At 52.5% G+C, this 19,421-nt stretch overlaps 1 protein-coding gene across 10 annotated transcripts in view; it reads right to left on the bottom strand.

Annotated features, from left to right (window-relative positions):
* The window catches only part of fat1a (FAT atypical cadherin 1a), a 289,367-nt gene extending 272,956 nt beyond the window's left edge, over positions 1-16,411 (bottom strand). For 2 of the 10 annotated variants that reach the window (XR_011940244.1, XM_072496899.1), the window contains exon 1: positions 15,992-16,386. The gene's annotated coding sequence lies outside the window, so the exon portion shown is untranslated. Of the gene's footprint in view, positions 1-13,242; positions 13,469-15,991 lie in introns of those variants that run through there. The other 8 variants (XM_072496891.1, XM_072496894.1, XM_072496893.1 and 5 more) reach the window with 5 other exon arrangements.
* Between the last annotated feature and the right edge of the window lie 3,010 nt (positions 16,412-19,421).

Genomic DNA, 19,421 nt, shown 5'->3' with positions numbered 1-19,421 from the left:
GGAGGAAGAGCGTCAAACAATGCACTGGTAATTTATATTGAACAAAAAAGGAAGTTCAAAATAAAAATGGCACAGAATATTCATGGAATAAAGAAAGCGAATGGAGAAAGAGAGGGGACTAAAGGAGATAGGGAAATCACATTGGATGATAATATTTTTCTTAAATGTTATTGAGAAATGTATGTTTCAAATCACTAGCTTTCGGAGCACTGCTCCTTCCTCAGGTGAATGAACAGGTATGTACCAGAAACATACCTACAGAGAAACGACAACATCTTCTTTGCAGTCTTCAACACGTCATCGATGAAAATGAACATCTTGCCAAGATCATCCCCACACCCCCACTACTTGCCTTCAAACAACCGCGCAACCTCAAACCATTGTTTGCAGCAAACTATCCAGCTTTCAGAACAGCGACCACGACACCACACAACCCTGCCATGGCAATCTCTGCAAGACGTGCCAGATCATCGACATGGGTACCACCATTACACGTGAGAACACCACCCACCAGGTAAGCGGTACATACTCGTGCGGCTCGGCCACTATTGTCTACCTCATACGCTGCAGGAAAGGATGTCCTGAAGCGTGGTTCATTGACGAGACCATGCAGACACTGCAACAACGGATGAACGGATATCACGTGACAATCGCCAGGCAGGAATGTTCCCTTCCAGTCGTGGAACACTTCAGCAGTCAAGGGCATTCAGCCTTGATCTCCGGGTAAGCATTCTTCAAGGCGGCCTTCAGGACGCACAACGCAAAATCGCCGAGCAGAAACTTATAGCCAAGTTCTGCACACATGAGAGTACGGCCTCAACCGGGACCTTGGATTCATGTCACATTATATTCATCCCCCACCATCAGGTCTGGGCTTGCGAAATCCTACAAACTGTCCTGGCTTGAGACAATTCACACCTCTTTAACCTGTGGTTAACCCTATCTCTGGATCTGTAAAGACTTAATTACGTGCAAATGCTCGCATTCAAAGCATTGTCTTGCATCTTTGACTTTGTCTATATTTACGTTTCTGGAACATAAAACATACCTCTTCATTCACCTGAGGAAGGAGCAGCGCTCTGAAAGCTAATGATTTGAAACAAACCTGTTGGACTTTAACCTAGTGTTGCAATACTTCTTACTGTGCTCACCCCAGTCCAACGCCGGCATCTCCACATCATTGAGAAATGTGACTGAGGTTCTACAAAAGCTTCCCAGACATGACCGCAGACCAGCTTGTACCTTATACAGTGTTAAGAATTGGTGAAGGAAAGAGAAAGCAAATTGAAATTCTTGGAGGCAGCCATACACGAGTTCCATTTCAAGTCTGAGAAGGTAATGAAGCCAAGAATGATAGATGAGGAACGATTAGGGTCAACTCCACCAATGCTTAAATAGTGGATAACTGTTAACACTGCTAGTATCATAAATAAGTTAGTTAATTGACAAATTGAAACAAGCAGGAACGTCTTTGCTCTATTTCTGGAAAAGAATTAAATCCCGATTAAATGTATTGGCTGCATTACAAGAACTAATAAGTGTGAGCAGGGGACTGACCACGTACAGGGGAATCATTAGCAAATCTTTTAGGTAGGATTATAACAGAAAGAGGTTATTAATAAAAGGAAGGAATAGCGTGGAAAAGAGGTGAGAGTCTTGGGGCTCATGAGATTGAAAAAGGGTCAGAGGATGAACAACAGCACAGATAGTTATTTAACAAGAAAATAAACATAAATCACTTGTTTTGCTTAATAATTATTTCACCCATTTTCATTGCTTTGCTGACAAAGGAGTACATTTCCTGAAACAGCTGCTTGTAATTACTGTTCCATTATCTTGTTATTGAAACTGTGATTTCGTGCAATGCAAAAGGTAAATGTCATGACCCAAGGCTGCCAGTTCAGTATCTCTCAGAGCAAGGATCAGAGAATCAAGCATGGAAATTAATGTGTCCAAATTTCCAGTGTTCAATTGGAAGAATCGTCAGTTAGTCCCACAGACTGCGCACCTAATTCATGGTGGTTTTGAGCAATGGTCCTTATGCAAGTTCATGTCACAAAATTTACAAATTTGCAGCAAAGTTCAGAATGCTCAGTTAGTGAAGGGAACTGCAGTGTTCGTAGGGCATGTTCAGACATGCCTTCAAAGTCTTCATATGGAGCACATCTAACCCCAACCTTATTTTAGAATACTTTTTGCCACAAAACGCCATTAACACATGCAATCTGTCCAAAAATGTGAAAAAGAACATATTATACTGCCAGTGTGACAAATACCAGCCAGGGAATTGGAACCAACAAAATAAGGTCTTGTTGAAATGCCACGGGATTTCTGGGATCATGGAGTTTACTAGAAGGAATTTGCAACATCTTTTTCTCTGAAAGCAACTTTCCACATCAATGTTAAGAGTGATAGACTGGCAAGGATTGGAATTTTCTTCTCGGACTCCTACAATCTGTTCCTTTGTACAAAGTTAAGTTTCTGCCAAGGTTTGACTTCTGTCGCAGGAGAATACTAATGATGCTCTACCATGCAGAAGCAGAAATGTGGTTCATGATCATTTTATCCATTAAACTTCTTCAGTACTTTGTGAACAAAATAATAAGGCTCTTAAAGCAACTGACTAAGATCATTCCTCCTTTTAAAACCGATAGTTATTTTACTGGGCGATATTAATTACAATTTTGATCCCAAGCTCAAAAGGTTCCTGATTTATAAAGCAAGTTGAAATATTAACACAGATTTAAACTAAGCTTCTCAATTACCAGATTAAACATAATACTGTAGTCTCAGTTTTAGGTACAGTAAGCTAAGTCTGCAAACCTGATGCTTTATCTGCGAATGCCGAAAGCAAACACCCCCATTGGTCCCAAAGCAAGTTTAGCTCATTACATCAGCCCACACATTTGTTAATCCACTAGACCTGAATAACCATTTAACAAAGCTTGCTGACTCGCAAACAGGACCTTGACAATAAGGCATCATGTCCTGGAACAAAATAATAAATCATACGAAGCAGATAAAATTAACTGCTGAGATTTCAGAATTGCAGCAGGCAATATAGAAAGGTAATTGCAAAAGAGATCTAACACTGGGAAAACAAATCTAAAAGATCCTGAAAGTTTTCTATCGGGAATGCAAGCTGTCTAAATATTTGCTAAATTGCTTTTCTGGGAGTTGTTGACCAAGTTCTGCAAATCTGAAATAAATTTACCAAACGTTTGAATCTACTTCAGATGGACCGTGAAAAGAAAGTCACAGAGGTACATGACATTTTTTATCAACTGTCCTGTGTATATAAAGTAGTCTATTAAAGCTGGCATCAGCTTAATAACTAGTTCAATTCTTAAACTGCAGCTTATTTATTTCCGACAATTGCCAAGTTTCAAGTCAATTCAATATAAATTAGCAAAACAAATCAATGGGTCTCTATTGCTATGCTGATTTCCAATAAATGTAACAGGAAATTAAAATGACCAGGAAATGTCACTGACGACTTTATCAGCAGCAGCCCCCCCAAAAAAAAAATCAGATTTATTTCTCCCTGAATCATTAGCATTGCCGAAGCTCCTGTTACAGGCTAACACAACAAAAGCAAGGTTCGCTCAACCTAATCAATGATCGATTCACTAACGGTTGTAAGGAATGAGTTTCTTAGGTCACGACCATTCATTACAAAATGCTACTCCAGCTACTCACCACATCAACTGTGCACCATTTTAAATGGCACAATTTGAAACCCAGCTGAGGACACAACGCCAAATGTTTACAGTTATGTTACAAACGGTTCGGTTAAAAAAAAATAGTAATTAAAGCTGCAATGTGGAAGCAGGGGTGTATTTTACCACGTGTCTGCTAACTGAACGCGGCAACGTCGCTTCGTAAGCGATTGGGGCTGATGGATGTTATAAAGTATTGCAAAATGCCAGGTTGGATCACCAAGAAGTCATGTTTAAAATTAAACATACAACTCCCAACTGGTCAGAAGGCGCCGTGCTTCTCGGGACCTCTCTGATTTCAATATTGTTGCTGTCTCCAATATAACAAATCTGTACCTCCCAGCGCCACAAATACATGCAACATTGCCCTGATTTTAAAAAAACACGCCCGCTGCTCAGAGATAGAGAAGCCGCTTTATCTGGAGGATCGAATTCCCTCAACCCGGTGAGAGAGAGAGAAATGAATCGGGTCAGAGTCTGAAAAGAAAGGCACTCTTTCTGGAGAATGCCTGCTCCTATTGTTGGCGCTTCCCGAAAAAGTTTATTTTCACTCGAATGCAAGTCGAGTTCTGCTGCCAAACTGCTAACCATTCTGGGCTGACTCCGTATGGAGCGAGAAAAATCTGGGTTTTTTGTGGTGGGGTGGGGGACATATTTGCACAAATGACACAATGTAAATCTGTGTGCCTGTGGAAACTTTATAGCAAATGTCCCTTTATAGCTTAGATTCCAGGAGATGTCTGATTCCACCCCCCACCCCTTGACCTGAGTGCCTGAGGGAGGGAGTGCCCGACGGAGGAAGAAAGGGAGTGTCTGGGAGGGAGGGTCGGTCGGATGGAGGATGTGGAGGCAGCACGATAGCATAGTGGTTAGCACTGTGGCTTTACAGCTAGGGTCCCAGGTTCGCTTCCCTGCTGGGTCACTGTCTGTGCGGAGTCTGCATGTTCTTCCCGTGTTTGCATGGGTTTCCTCCGGGTGCTCCGGTTTCCTCCCACAGTCTAAAGACGTGCAGGTTAGGTGGATAGACCATGCTAAATTGCGCTTAGTGACCAAAAAAGGTTAGGAGGGGTTATTGGGTTACGGGGATAGGGTGGAAGTGAGGGCTTAAGTGCGTCGCTGCAGACTCAATGGGCCGAATGGCCTCCTTCTGCACTGTATGTTCTATGTCTGAGGGAGGAAGTGAATGCTTGGTGGAGGGAGGATGTCTAAGGGAGTGCCAGGGAGGGAGGGAGGATGTCTAAGGGAGTGCCAGGGAGGGAGGGCGGATGTCTAAGGGAGTGCCAGGGAGGGAGGGCGGATGTCTAAGGGAGTGCCAGGGAGGGAGGGCGGATGTCTAAGGGAGTGCAAGGGAGGGTGGGTGGGTGGGAGTGCCAGGGAGGGTGGGTGGGTGGGAGTGCCAGGGAGGGTGGGTGGGTGGGAGTGCCAGGGAGGGTGGGTGGGAGTGCCAGGGAGGGTGGGTGGGTGGGAGTGCCTGGGAGGGGTGGGTGGGTGGGAGGGAGGAGGGGTGGGAGGGAGGGTGGGTGGGAGGGTGGGAGGGTGGGAGGGAATGCCAGGGAGGGAGGGTGGGAGTGCCAGGGTGGGAGGGTGGGAGTGCCAGGGAAGGTGGGTGGGAGTGCCAGGGAGGGTGGGTGGGAGTGCCAGGGAGGGTGGGTGGGTGGGAGTGCCAGGGAGGGTGGGTGGGTGGGAGTGCCAGGGAGGGTGGGTGGGTGGGAGTGCCAGGGAGGGTGGGTGGGTGGGAGTGCCAGGGAGGGTGGGTGGGTGGGAGTGCCAGGGAGGGTGGGTGGGTGGGAGTGCCAGGGAGGGTGGGTGGGTGGGAGTGCCAGGGAGGGAGGGTGGGTGGGTGGGAGTGCCAGGGAGGGTGGGTGGGTGGGTGGGAGTGCCAGGGTGGGTGGGTGGGAGTGCCAGGGTGGGTGGGAGGGAGGGTGGGTGGGAGGATGTCTGAGGGAGGGAGGAAGGATGTCTGAGGGAGGAAGGGAGGATGTCTGAGGGAGGGAGGGAGGATGTCTGAGGGAGGGAGGGAGGATGTCTGAGGGAGGGAGGGAGGATGTCTGAGGGAGGGAGGATGTCTGAGGGAGGGAGGATGTCTGAGGGAGGGAGGATGTCTGAGGGAGGGAGGATGTCAGAGGGAGGGAGGATGTCAGAGGGAGGGAGGATGTCAGAGGGAGGGAGGATGTCAGAGGGAGGGAGGATGTCAGAGGGAGGGAGGATGTCAGAGGGAGGGAGGATGTCAGAGGGAGGGAGGGAGGACGTCAGAGGGAGGGAGGGAGGATGTCTGAGGGAGGATGTCGGAGGGAGGGAGGATGTCGGAGGGAGGGAGGATGTCGGAGGGAGGGAGGATGTCGGAGGGAGGGAGGATGTCGGAGGGAGGGAGGATGTCTGAGGGAGGGAGGATGTCTGAGGGAGGGAGGATGTCTGAGGGAGGGAGGATGTCTGAGGGAGGGAGGATGTCTGAGGGAGGGAGGATGTCTGAGGGAGGGAGGATGTCTGAGGGAGGGAGGATGTCTGAGGGAGGGAGGATGTCTGAGGGAGGGAGGGAGGATGTCTGAGGGAGGGAGGGAGGATGTCTGAGGGAGGGAGGATGTCTGAGGGAGGGAGGATGTCTGAGGGAGGGAGGATGTCTGAGGGAGGGAGGGAGGGAGGATGTCTGAGGGAGGGAGGGAGGGAGGATGTCTGAGGGAGGGAGGATGTCTGAGGGAGGGAGGGAGGATGTCTGAGGGAGGGAGGGAGGATGTCTGAGGGAGGGAGGGAGGATGTCTGAGGGAGGGAGGGAGGATGTCTGAGGGAGGGAGGATGTCTGAGGGAGGGAGGATGTCTGAGGGAGGGAGGGAGGATGTCTGAGGGAGGGAGGGAGGATGTCTGAGGGAGGGAGGGAGGATGTCTGAGGGAGGGAGGGAGGATGTCTGAGGGAGGGAGGGAGGATGTCTGAGGGAGGGAGGGAGGATGTCTGAGGGAGGGAGGGAGGATGTCTGAGGGAGGGAGGGAGGATGTCTGAGGGAGGGAGGGAGGATGTCTGAGGGAGGGAGGATGTCTGAGGGAGGGAGGATGTCTGAGGGAGGGAGGGAGGATGTCTGAGGGAGGGAGGATGTCTGAGGGAGGGAGGATGTCTGAGGGAGGGAGGATGTCTGAGGGAGGGAGGATGTCTGAGGGAGGGAGGATGCCTGAGGGAGGGAGGATGTCTGAGGGAGGGAGGTTGTCTGAGGGAGGGAGGATGTCTGAGGGAGGGAGGGAGGGACGACGTCTGAGGGAGGGAGGGAGGATGTCTGAGGGAGGGAGGGAGGATGTCTGAGGGAGGGAGGGAGGATGTCTAAGGGAGGGAGGGAGGATGTCTGAGGGAGGGAGGTAGGGAGGATGTCTGAGGGAGGGAGGTAGGGAGGATGTCTGAGGGAGGGAGGTAGGGAGGATGTCTGAGGGAGGGAGGTAGGGAGGATGTCTGAGGGAGGGAGGGAGGATGTCTGAGGGAGGGAGGGAGGATGTCTGAGGGAGGGAGGGAGGATGTCTGAGGGAGGGAGGATGTCTGAGGGAGGGAGGATGTCAGAGGGAGGGAGGGAGGATGTCAGAGGGAGGGAGGGAGGATGTCAGAGGGAGGGAGGATGTCAGAGGGAGGGAGGGAGGACGTCGGAGGGAGGGAGGATGTCTGAGGGAGGATGTCTGAGGGAGGATGTCTGAGGGAGGATGTCGGAGGGAGGGAGGATGTCGGAGGGAGGGAGGATGTCGGAGGGAGGGAGGATGTCGGAGGGAGGGAGGATGTCTGAGGGAGGGAGGGAGGATGTCTGAGGGAGGGAGGGAGGATGTCTGAGGGAGGGAGGGAGGATGTCTGAGGGAGGGAGGATGTCTGAGGGAGGGAGGATGTCTGAGGGAGGGAGGATGTCTGAGGGAGGGAGGGAGGATGTCTGAGGGAGGGAGGGAGGATGTCTGAGGGAGGGAGGGAGGATGTCTGAGGGAGGGAGGGAGGATGTCTGAGGGAGGGAGGGAGGATGTCTGAGGGAGGGAGGGAGGATGTCTGAGGGAGGGAGGGAGGATGTCTGAGGGAGGGAGGATGTCTGAGGGAGGGAGGATGTCTGAGGGAGGGAGGATGTCTGAGGGAGGGAGGATGTCTGAGGGAGGGAGGGAGGGAGGATGTCTGAGGGAGGGAGGGAGGGAGGATGTCTGAGGGAGGGAGGATGTCTGAGGGAGGGAGGGAGGATGTCTGAGGGGGGAGGATGTCTGAGGGAGGAGGATGTCTGAGGGAGGAGGATGTCTGAGGGAGGGAGGGAGGATGTCTGAGGGAGGGAGGGAGGATGTCTGAGGGAGGGAGGGAGGATGTCTGAGGGAGGGAGGGAGGATGTCTGAGGGAGGGAGGGAGGATGTCTGAGGGAGGGAGGGAGGATGTCTGAGGGAGGGAGGGAGGATGTCTGAGGGAGGGAGGGAGGATGTCTGAGGGAGGGAGGGAGGATGTCTGAGGGAGGGAGGGAGGATGTCTGAGGGAGGGAGGGAGGATGTCTGAGGGAGGGAGGGAGGATGTCTGAGGGAGGGAGGGAGGATGTCTGAGGGAGGGAGGGAGGATGTCTGAGGGAGGGAGGGAGGATGTCTGAGGGAGGGAGGGAGGATGTCTGAGGGAGGGAGGATGTCTGAGGGAGGGAGGATGTCTGAGGGAGGGAGGATGTCTGAGGGAGGGAGGATGTCTGAGGGAGGGAGGATGTCTGAGGGAGGGAGGATGTCTGAGGGAGGGAGGATGTCTGAGGGAGGGAGGATGTCTGAGGGAGGGAGGATGTCTGAGGGAGGGAGGATGTCTGAGGGAGGGAGGATGTCTGAGGGAGGGAGGTTGTCTGAGGGAGGGAGGATGTCTGAGGGAGGGAGGGAGGGAGGGAGGATGTCTGAGGGAGGGAGGGAGGATGTCTGAGGGAGGGAGGGAGGATGTCTGAGGGAGGGAGGGAGGATGTCTGAGGGAGGGAGGGAGGATGTCTGAGGGAGGGAGGTAGGGATGATGTCTGAGGGAGGGAGGTAGGGAGGATGTCTGAGGGAGGGAGGTAGGGAGGATGTCTGAGGGAGGGAGGTAGGGAGGATGTCTGAGGGAGGGAGGGAGGATGTCTGAGGGAGGGAGGGAGGATGTCTGAGGGAGGGAGGGAGGATGTCTGAGGGAGGGAGGGGGAGGGAGGAGGGGGAGGGAGGGGGGAGGGAGGAGGGGGAGGGAGGGGGGAGGGAGGAGGGGGAGGGAGGGAGGGAGGGGGGAGGAGGGGGAGGGAGGGGGAGGGAGGGAGGGGGGAGGGAGGGGGAGGGAGGGAGGGGGGAGGGAGGGGGGAGGGAGGGGGGAGGGAGGGGGAGGGAGGATGTCTGAGGGAGGGAGGGAGGATGTCTGAGGGAGGGAGGGAGGATGTCTGAGGGAGGGAGGGAGGATGTCTGAGGGAGGATGTCTGAGGGAGGGAGGGAGGATGTCTGAGGGAGGGATGGAGGGAGGATGTCTGAGGGAGGGATGGAGGGAGGATGTCTGAGGGAGGGAGGATGTCTGATGGAGGGAGGATGTCTGAGGGACGGAGGGAGGATGTCTGAGGGAGGGAGGATGTCTGAGGGAGGGAGGGAGGATGTCTGAGGGAGGGAGGGAGGATGTCTGAGGGAGGGAGGGAGGATGTCTGAGGGAGGGAGGGAGGATGTCTGAGGGAGGGAGGGAGGATGTCTGAGGGAGGGAGGGAGGATGTCTGAGGGAGGGAGGGAGGATGTCTGAGGGAGGGAGGGAGGATGTCTGAGGGAGGGAGGGAGGATGTCTGAGGGAGGGAGCGAGGGAGGATGTCTGAGGGAGGGAGGGAGGGAGGATGTCTGAGGGAGGGAGGGAGGATGTCTGAGGGAGGGAGGGAGGATGTCTGAGGGAGGGAGGGAGGATGTCTGAGGGAGGGAGGGAGGATGTCTGAGGGAGGGAGGATGTCTGAGGGAGGGAGGGAGGATGTCTGAGGGAGGGAGGATGTCTGAGGGAGCGAGGGAGGGAGGATGTCTGAGGGAGCGAGGGAGGGAGGATGTCTGAGGGAGGGAGGGAGGGTGTCTGAGGGAGGGAGGGAGGATGTCTGAGGGAGGGAAAGAAGATGTCTGAGGGAGGGAGGGAAGATGTCTGAGGGAGGGAGGGAAGATGTCTGAGGGAGGGAGGGAAGATGTCTGAGGGAGGGAGGGAAGATGTCTGAGGGAGGGAGGGAGGATGTCGGAGGGAGGGAGGATGTCGGAGGGAGGGAGGATGTCGGAGGGAGGGAGGATGTCGGAGGGAGGGAGGATGTCGGAGGGAGGGAGGATGTCGGAGGGAGGGAGGATGTCGGAGGGAGGGAGGATGTCGGAGGGAGGGAGGATGTCGGAGGGAGGGAGGGAGGATGTCGGAGGGAGGGAGGATGTCGCAGGGAGGGAGGATGTCGCAGGGAGGGAGGATGTCGGAGGGAGGGAGGGAGGATGTCGGAGGGAGGGAGGGAGGGAGGATGTCGGAGGGAGGGAGGATGTCGGAGGGAGGGAGGATGTCGGAGGGAGGGAGGATGTCGGAGGGAGGGAGGATGTCGGAGGGAGGGAGGATGTCGGAGGGAGGGAGGATGTCGGAGGGAGGGAGGATGTCGGAGGGAGGGAGGATGTCGGAGGGAGGGAGGATGTCGGAGGGAGGATGTCGGAGGGAGGGAGGATGTCGCAGGGAGGGAGGATGTCGCAGGGAGGGAGGATGTCGGAGGGAGGGAGGATGTCGGAGGGAGGGAGGGAGGATGTCGGAGGGAGGGAGGGAGGATGTCGGAGGGAGGGAGGGAGGATGTCGGAGGGAGGGAGGATGTCGGAGGGAGGGAGGATGTCGGAGGGAGGGAGGATGTCGGAGGGAGGGAGGATGTCGGAGGGAGGGAGGATGTCGGAGGGAGGATGTCGGAGGGAGGGAGGATGTCTATGAGGGAGGGAGGATGTCGGAGGGAGGGAGGATGTCTCTGAGGGAGGGAGGATGTCTGAGGGAGGGAGGATGTCTGAGGGAGGGAGGGAGGATGTCTGAGGGAGGGAGGGAGGATGTCTGAGGGAGGGAGGGAGGATGTCTGAGGGAGGGAGGGAGGATGTCTGAGGGAGGGAGGGAGGATGTCTGAGGGAGGGAGGGAGGATGTCTGAGGGAGGGAGGGGGGATGTCTGAGGGAGGGAGGGGGGATGTCTGAGGGAGGGAGGGGGGATGTCTGAGGGAGGGAGGGGGGATGTCTGAGGGAGGGAGGGGGGATGTCTGAGGGAGGGAGGGGGGATGTCTGAGGGAGGGAGGGGGGATGTCTGAGGGAGGGAGGGGGGATGTCTGAGGGAGGGAGGGGGGATGTCTGAGGGAGGGAGGGGGGATGTCTGAGGGAGGGAGGGGGGATGTCTGAGGGAGGGAGGGGGGATGTCTGAGGGAGGGAGGGGGGGATGTCTGAGGGAGGGAGGGGGGATGTCTGAGGGAGGGAGGGGGATGTCTGAGGGAGGGAGGGGGATGTCTGAGGGAGGGGGATGTCTGAGGGAGGGAGGGGGATGTCTGAGGGAGGGGGATGTCTGAGGGAGGGAGGGGGATGTCTGAGGGAGGGAGGGGGATGTCTGAGGGAGGGAGGGGGATGTCTGAGGGAGGGAGGGGGATGTCTGAGGGAGGGAGGGGGATGTCTGAGGGAGGGAGGGGGATGTCTGAGGGAGGGAGGGGGATGTCTGAGGGAGGGAGGGGGATGTCTGAGGGAGGGAGGGGGATGTCTGAGGGTGGGAGGGGGATGTCTGAGGGAGGGAGGGGGATGTCTGAGGGAGGGAGGGGGATGTCTGAGGGAGGGAGGGGGATGTCTGAGGGAGGGAGGGGGATGTCTGAGGGAGGGAGGGGGATGTCTGAGGGAGGGAGGGGGATGTCTGAGGGAGGGAGGGGGATGTCTGAGGGAGGGAGGGGGATGTCTGAGGGAGGGAGGGGGATGTCTGAGGGAGGGAGGGGGATGTCTGAGGGAGGGAGGGGGATGTCTGAGGGAGGGAGGGGGATGTCTGAGGGAGGGAGGGGGATGTCTGAGGGAGGGAGGGGGATGTCTGAGGGAGGGAGGGGGATGTCTGAGGGTGGGAGGGGGATGTCTGAGGGAGGGAGGGGGGGATGTCTGAGGGAGGGAGGGGGGATGTCTGAGGGAGGGAGGGGGGATGTCTGAGGGAGGGAGGGGGGGGATGTCTGAGGGAGGGAGGGGGGGATGTCTGAGGGAGGGAGGGGGGGATGTCTGAGGGAGGGAGGGAGGGGGGGATGTCTGTGGGAGGGAGGGAGGGGGGATGTCTGTGGGAGGGAGGGAGGGGGGATGTCTGTGGGAGGGAGGGAGGGGGGGATGTCTGAGGGAGGGAGGGAGGGGGGATGTCTGAGGGAGGGAGGGGGGATGTCTGAGGGAGGGAGGGGGGGATGTCTGAGGGAGGGAGGGGGGATGTCTGAGGGAGGGAGGGGGGATGTCTGAGGGAGGGAGGGGGGATGTCTGAGGGAGGGAGGGGGGATGTCTGAGGGAGGGAGGGGGGATGTCTGAGGGAGGGAGGGGGGATGTCTGAGGGAGGGAGGGGGGATGTCTGAGGGAGGGAGGGGGGATGTCTGAGGGAGGGAGGGGGGATGTCTGAGGGAGGGAGGGGGGATGTCTGAGGGAGGGAGGGGGGATGTCTGAGGGAGGGAGGGGGGATGTCTGAGGGAGGGAGGGGGGGATGTCTGAGGGAGGGAGGGGGGATGTCTGAGGGAGGGAGGGGGGATGTCTGAGGGAGGGAGGGGGGATGTCTGAGGGAGGGAGGGGGGATGTCTGAGGGAGGGAGGGGGGATGTCTGAGGGAGGGAGGGGGGATGTCTGAGGGAGGGAGGGGGATGTCTGAGGGAGGGAGGGGGATGTCTGAGGGAGGGAGGGGGATGTCTGAGGGAGGGAGGGGGGATGTCTAAGGGAGGGAGGGGGGATGTCTGAGGGAGGGAGGGGGGATGTCTGAGGGAGGGAGGGGGGATGTCTGAGGGAGGGAGGGGGGATGTCTGAGGGAGGGAGGGGGAGTTGTCTGAGGGAGGGGGGGTTCTGTGGGAGATGGGGGGGTTCTGTGGGAGATGGGGGGGGGTTCTGAGGGAGATGGGGGGGTCTGAGGGAGTTTGGGGGGGGTTCTAGGGGGAGGAAGGGGAGTTGTCTGAGGGAGGGGGGGTTCTGAGGGCGATGGGGGGGTCTGAGGGAGTTTGGGGGGGGGGTTCTGAGGGGGAGGGGGGTCTGAGGGAGTTTGGGGGGGGGTTCTGAGGGAGGAAGGGGAGTTGTCTGAGGGAGGGGGGTTCTGAGGGCGATGGGGGGGTCTGAGGGAGTTTTGGGGGGGGGGGGGTTCTGAGGGGGGGGGGTTCTGAGGGAGATGGGGGGGGGGTCTGAGGGAGTTTGGGGGGGGGGGGGGGGGTTCTGAGGGAGGAAGGGAATCCCTCTCCCACTGTCTCACAAGCTGAAATGAAACGCCTGACACAAACTCTTCCCCAAACTGCCGCGAACTAACTTCCCGGGGAGTTGTGCACGAGGCAGGAGCGAAAGGCGAGAAAGACACAAACAAGTCCAAGTCTGCCCCGAGTGTGGGAGCAAAGTGGGGAAACTCACGGTCGTTGCAGTGAGCCGTGCGCTGCTCGCTGAAGACGGCGTCCCCGAGCTCTCCCTCACACACCAGGCACAAAGACCAAACTTTCCACAGCGACAACTTCACCAGCCAGCAGCAGCAGCCGCTCTGAGTCGGCATTAAGCGGACAGAGAGCGAGCCCGGGCCGCCCGCTTTCTCCCAAATGAGCACACCATGATGAGATTGTCCCTCGCCGGTCCGCAGCCCGCCCTGAGCATGCGCCGTGCCCGGCACTAGCTTCCCCTGGCATGCAGTGGCACAGCGTGGCTCCGGGCAGGGCAGTGATCACTCACTCACTGCCCCTCCTGCTGCTGCTGCACTTCAACATGCATTATCCCAATGCAATTATTAATCACTTCAACAGCTTTGGAATAAATCTTCCGATCAAAACACACCGGCCGTAAAACTGCTTTTAACTTTGTGGAAGCGAAATCGATTGGAAAGGGATAAAGACGAATAAATATGTCTACGCGGTGGGTATACTTTAATGAAGTGCTTCTCCGTCCCGTCTCCCCCGCAAAAAACATCCAAGCGGCTATTCTTCTCCCACTTCACTCAGAACCTGAAACCCTTCCCGTAGCTCCCCCTGTCCCGTTAACAATACTGTATGTACCATTGCGCCAAGCCAGTGAGGTGGAAGAGGAAGGAGTACAGCCTTAACGGCTAGCCAGACCATCGTTTGCCCCCAGACCAAACCAACTTTCTATTAAGTGTGCCAACGTTCTTTTCAGTCGCCTCACCTATAATGCAAACTGTTGTTCAAATGAACAAAGATGTTCCCGATCAGAACAAACCTCCCCCTCCGCCATTCAACAGCCCGCTTCAACCTCGAAAGCAACAAGGCGTCGAGAACTAAATCGTTTTGAAATTACACCGATGTACGGACTGTTAACTGTAAACGTGAAACTCCCACCATTTGCAAAGTTTGCAGCTGTATGAATTCAACTGCTGTGAGGCGGGAGAGGGGGGGGGGGACTCCGTGCATCGGAGACACTTCAAATGATGCAATTGGCAACTTGTTTCACCTAAATCATTTCCCAACGCAAACAAAAAAAAATGAACGGCAACTGTGCCGTTTACAAAGGGACTTCCTCGGCCCAGGAGTCTCGCCGCTGACAAGAAAGTCAGCTAAACTCCACTCTTGGAAAAGAATATCACGTTTTATTATTGCCGCAATTTTCACCGATCTTCTGAGGTACTTCATCTAGTACCGTCCAACTTAAAAGAATGCTGCTTCTTCACAAACACAAACATGGATGGTAATAACTCACATTATTTACACATCACATAGTACAGCAATACTTACCAATAATCAACACACCCCTCCCCCCCCCCCCCCAGTCTATTTAGATCGAAACGTTAAAATAAGTGTGCCCCCGGGAAACGTTGGTCTCTGAATGTTTGCTTTTCTTTGAGCGAGAAGGACAACAGTTTGATTTACTGTAACTGCGAACAGAAAACACCCCGAGGATGAAGCATATTTGTTACCACTTTCCTTTTTCAAGCAACCTAATCATGAATACCTGACTTTGAAATGAAAAGCTCCCAAAAGGTCCTGCCCTGATCCTGCCCTGAATGTCATGGAGCGGTTTAAATGGGTCCTACGTGGAGGGTTATCTGAACACAGCCATTGGAATCAGATTATATTGAAAATCAAACATATTCTTTTCCTCGTTAGCATGCCTTCACTCTCGCCCCCACACACCTCCAGTCAAAACTTTATCCGAATTACTTACCATAAGAAAAGACACGCAAACAAATGCACAGCAAATTGAAAACTGAGCGGAAATCAGATTGAACTGAATGACGGGCCTCACCTGAACTGTCTTAAAAAAACCTGCAGTTCGAAGAATTATCATCCACATCACATTTCAAAGTATTAATCATCGCAACATTGTCCTGACCCCGGGTAAAAAGGTCAGGTTAGTCAATCTTTATTGTGGAGTTGTAAGGAAGGAGCATTTTGAGATAACGCGCGCCCACTCGATTTGTGGTGAAACGTCTGCACCTTGAAAACGTGACTGGAAATGTGTTTTTTTCCTAAAATTACTCATTGCAAACAATTGTTCGATTTGGAAAATAAACCTCCCAGTTGCACCTCTCAAATAAACTCCACCGAGCTCGCGAATAAATGCACATTGTGAAAACATTGCATGTCGCCTTTCCTGAGCCTGTGCCTTCACTCAATATTGACCAGGATGGATATTGGGGGCATTGCCCCCGCTGCACTGTTAAAGATGACTGTGAACCTCCCGTTCTGTTTTTCTACCAGCACGTGGTGGCGCTCTTTTACAATGTTCCAAAGGAAAGCTTTATAAGGGATGAAATGACGATTGCTGCAGAACTCGAGGCTGTAAACTTGAGTAATCGCACACCATTTCAGTAAAATAAAACATTGCCAAAGGTTACCTTTAACGGGACCTGTGCAGGGTACCTTCCTCTGGCACTGCGCACATTGGAATTGTTTTCAAAACGGCTTCAATCGGTGCTTTCAAAAAGCTCGCTGCTTATTCAAACCATTCGAGTTTCTTTTGAATTCTTTTGCATTTACTTTTGTAAAACTGTACCCGGCGAAAAACAATTTTAAGCCAGGGAGAGGTATATTAGCACCCATTTCCCCCTTTTGTTTCAATGCCAGTACAGCGCACGATGAATTATATTTATCGAGCAAAAATAAAGGCCCCGTTTGAAACTGCATCAATCTGAAATCACTATCGTGTTGCATCGACTTACCAGACCAGCTGGAATCGACAGTTCCCGAGCAGATAAGATCCCGGGGATCACCAGGGAAGAAAACGAACGTTATTCCTGCTTTTTAGCTGACTCCGCCAGGGACTAGGGCCGAAGGTGATAGTCTTCGGTATCGTCCCATTTCCAGGAATTCAAAACAAGTTTGTAACGATCTGGATAAAGTGGAAGAGTCATGGAAAAGCGTTTCCAAACTCAGCCGCCAACACACAGTTCCTGCTGAGATGACTGTGGTTTAGAGGCCGTGACGTCAGCGATCTCCAATGCTGGTCAATGTTTTGAAAGTTCCCCAAGTTAAAAAAAACAATCCCGAAGCCGTTCACCAGAATAATACACGGTTTAGTGCAATTAGTTGTGCTGTGTGGTGCCTCGATGTGTGTTCACTCTATGGTATAGCAGCGCGATCATCTTGTTCTGTTTGCTCTGCAGTTAATTTGTGCTTTGAATACGTTTTGGCCGATTCCCACAATATCTCAGTTAATCAGCAGAGGTTACACAAGGTTGCACTCTGAACTGAACATTGCTTAGTTCAAATCAATGATATGATCATTCAAGATTGTAGCGCTAAATGCACACTCTGTTACGTTATTTACAGGGCTTAATTTAAATTGTTGGATAATTCTAATTTTTTGCGGAAAAATTACCTTGAATTGTCAGGAGTAAACATTCTTCAATGATAAAATCGCGTTTAATATTAATCATATTTAAAAATCGCATTTCCTCTCCGTAAGCAAGTTCAGCATCTCAAATGTGGTTTCTTTGGGACAGTTCGCACAGTCTAACTACAAAAATATTTTAACATCTTGACAATGTTTTATTAAACGCTGTTTAAAAGTAAATGCAACGACAGGAAATGGCACCCATCTATACAGGGGGCGGTCAAGAGATTTTAAAAGAATATACTTGAATTCTTTGCTCTGGTTACAATTCTGTTCTGGAACACAAACTTCAAATTAGAAATATTATTCTTGTGCTTTTAGGCATCTTACTGTCAGATAATTAGCTGTAACAAAACAACAGCAACAACATTTCTGACCTATTGTTCCCATTACTGACTGTATAACATCAGCCATGTTGATTGTGGACTACCTGCAAGTAAAAGTGGTTTTCAGTTAGATATAACTACAGAATTGCTACAGGGTAGAAGGAGGCCATTCGGCCCATCAAATCCACACTGATCTTCTGAATGATCGCCCTACCTAGGAACACTCCTCCTCCCTATCCGTAACCCCACCTAACCATACAGCTTTGGACACTAAGGGGAAATTTAACATGGCCAATCACCTAACCCGCACATCTCTGGATATTGACACACTTACTATACAATGAATTTTGGGGGTTGGTTGGCTCAGTTGGCTGGTTCATGATGTAGGGAGATGCCAGCAGCATGGGTTTAATTCCCGTACTGGCTGAGGTTATTCATGAAGGCCCTGCCTTCTTGACCTTGCTGCTCACCTGAGGTGTGATGACCGTCAGGTTAAATCACCACCAGTCAGCTCTCGCTCATAAGGGGAGAGCAGCTTATGGTCCTCTGGGACTATGGTGACATTTTCCAATGGATTTTGCCAAGATGCAAATTGACATAGGAGTTAGCAATACATTTTGAAATCAAATGTGGTCATTTGTGCATTGAACTTGGTGTTTAATTGGTCATTTCTACACAGAATAAAAACTAATTTGATAACAGTAACACATCCAAGTATCATCATGCAGTTATACCATCATACTACCCACCCAGTTGAAGGAGGTTAATCCTAAAATGTAAATTGATTCAAATACTCTACTCTTGACTGATATCCTCTTATATGTGTTCCCCATCCACAACTCCCCACCCCCACCAGGTAAAAGCAAAAATGTAGTTGTAGAGCAGGAATCTGTTTCAATCCACCTAGGTTACAAGCTGACTCTTCCTTTCACAATAACCACATTGTTTATAGCATTACAGTGACTCATTGAAATATTCTGGTCATGTCATAACTTGAGAAAGTCACTGGAAGTGGTGCAAGAAAAGGTCACATGGCGGAGGCGAATATTAGAACAGGAGTGGGCCATTTAGCTCCTTGAGCCTTCTCCACCATTCAATTTGGTTATGGCTGATCTGTACCTTGACTTCATTTCTGCCTGCCTATTTTCCACACCCTGTGATACCCTTATCTAATTAAAATCTATTAATCTCTGTCTTGAAATTTTCAATTGATCCAGCATCCACAACATTTCAGGGAGAACAAGTTTGACATTTCTCTGATCCCGTGTCAGAGGATTGAGAAATGCAGAAAGGTTCGGAAAAGTTTAAATCTTCAAACGTGAATGGAAATAAATGAGGTGGTCACACTAAACAGAATAAAATGCTCCATCTGGAGCACCATTTCAGGTTAAATGAATAGGACAGGATGAGGAGACATAGGTATAAAATGATAAAAGACATCTGTGGGTTGATGTATATAACACTTTCTTCACATAGCAAATAATCAATACCCGAGATGATCTTCTGGTTAGAAACAAGTACACTGGAATCACTTATAATACAGCTAGACACTGTTTTGGGGAAGCCAGAGGTTTTTACATGAGGATGGGATGGGGGGAACAAACAAATATCTTCTTTGATTTGCACACATATTTGTGATTTCCTGGTACCTGCTATATTAATTGCACATTTTTCACATGACTCTCGCTCTCTTGGCTTGCCTATCTCCCATCCTACAGAGACTTCAGCTCAAAAACTTTGCTTCCCGTGTCCTAATTCATATCAAGTACCATTCACACATCAGCCTTGTGTTTTCAGGTCTACACTGGCTCTCAGTCAAGCAACACGTCAAATTTAAAATTCTCATTGGCGTGTTCAACTCCATCCATTGTCTTATCCAACCCACCTCTATAAATCCCTCCAACTCTACAATTCCCTGAGAACTCGGGTGGCATTGTGGTGCAGTGGTTAGCACTGCTGCCTCATGGCACTGAGGATCCGGGTTCGATCACGGCCCCGGGTCACTGTCCATGTGGAATTTGCACATTCTCCCCGTTCTGTGTGGGTCTCACCCGCACAACCCAAAAAGACTTGCAGGGTAGGTGGATTGGCCACACTAAATTGCCCCTTAATTGGAAAAAAAGAATTGGATACTCCAAATCTATATTTTGGTAGCACAGTGGTTAGCACCGTGGCTTTACAGCTCCAGGGTCCCAGTTTCGATTCCCGGCTTGGGTCACTGTCTATGCGGAGTCTGCATATTATCCCCATGTCTGCGCGGGTTTCCTCCGGATGGTCCGGTTGTCTCCCACAAGTCCCGAAACACGTGCTGTAAGGTAATTTGGACATTCTTTTTTTTAAATAAATTTAGCGTACCCAATTATTTTTCTTTCCAATTAAGGACCAATTTAGCGTGGCCAATCCACCTACCCTGCACATCTTTGGGTTGTG

The sequence above is a fragment of the Scyliorhinus torazame genome, chromosome 3, assembly GCF_047496885.1.
Source record: "Scyliorhinus torazame isolate Kashiwa2021f chromosome 3, sScyTor2.1, whole genome shotgun sequence".
Lineage (NCBI taxonomy): Eukaryota > Metazoa > Chordata > Chondrichthyes > Carcharhiniformes > Scyliorhinidae > Scyliorhinus > Scyliorhinus torazame.
Note: the sequence above shows the minus strand (reverse complement) of the source record. Positions and strands in the feature narration are given on the sequence as shown.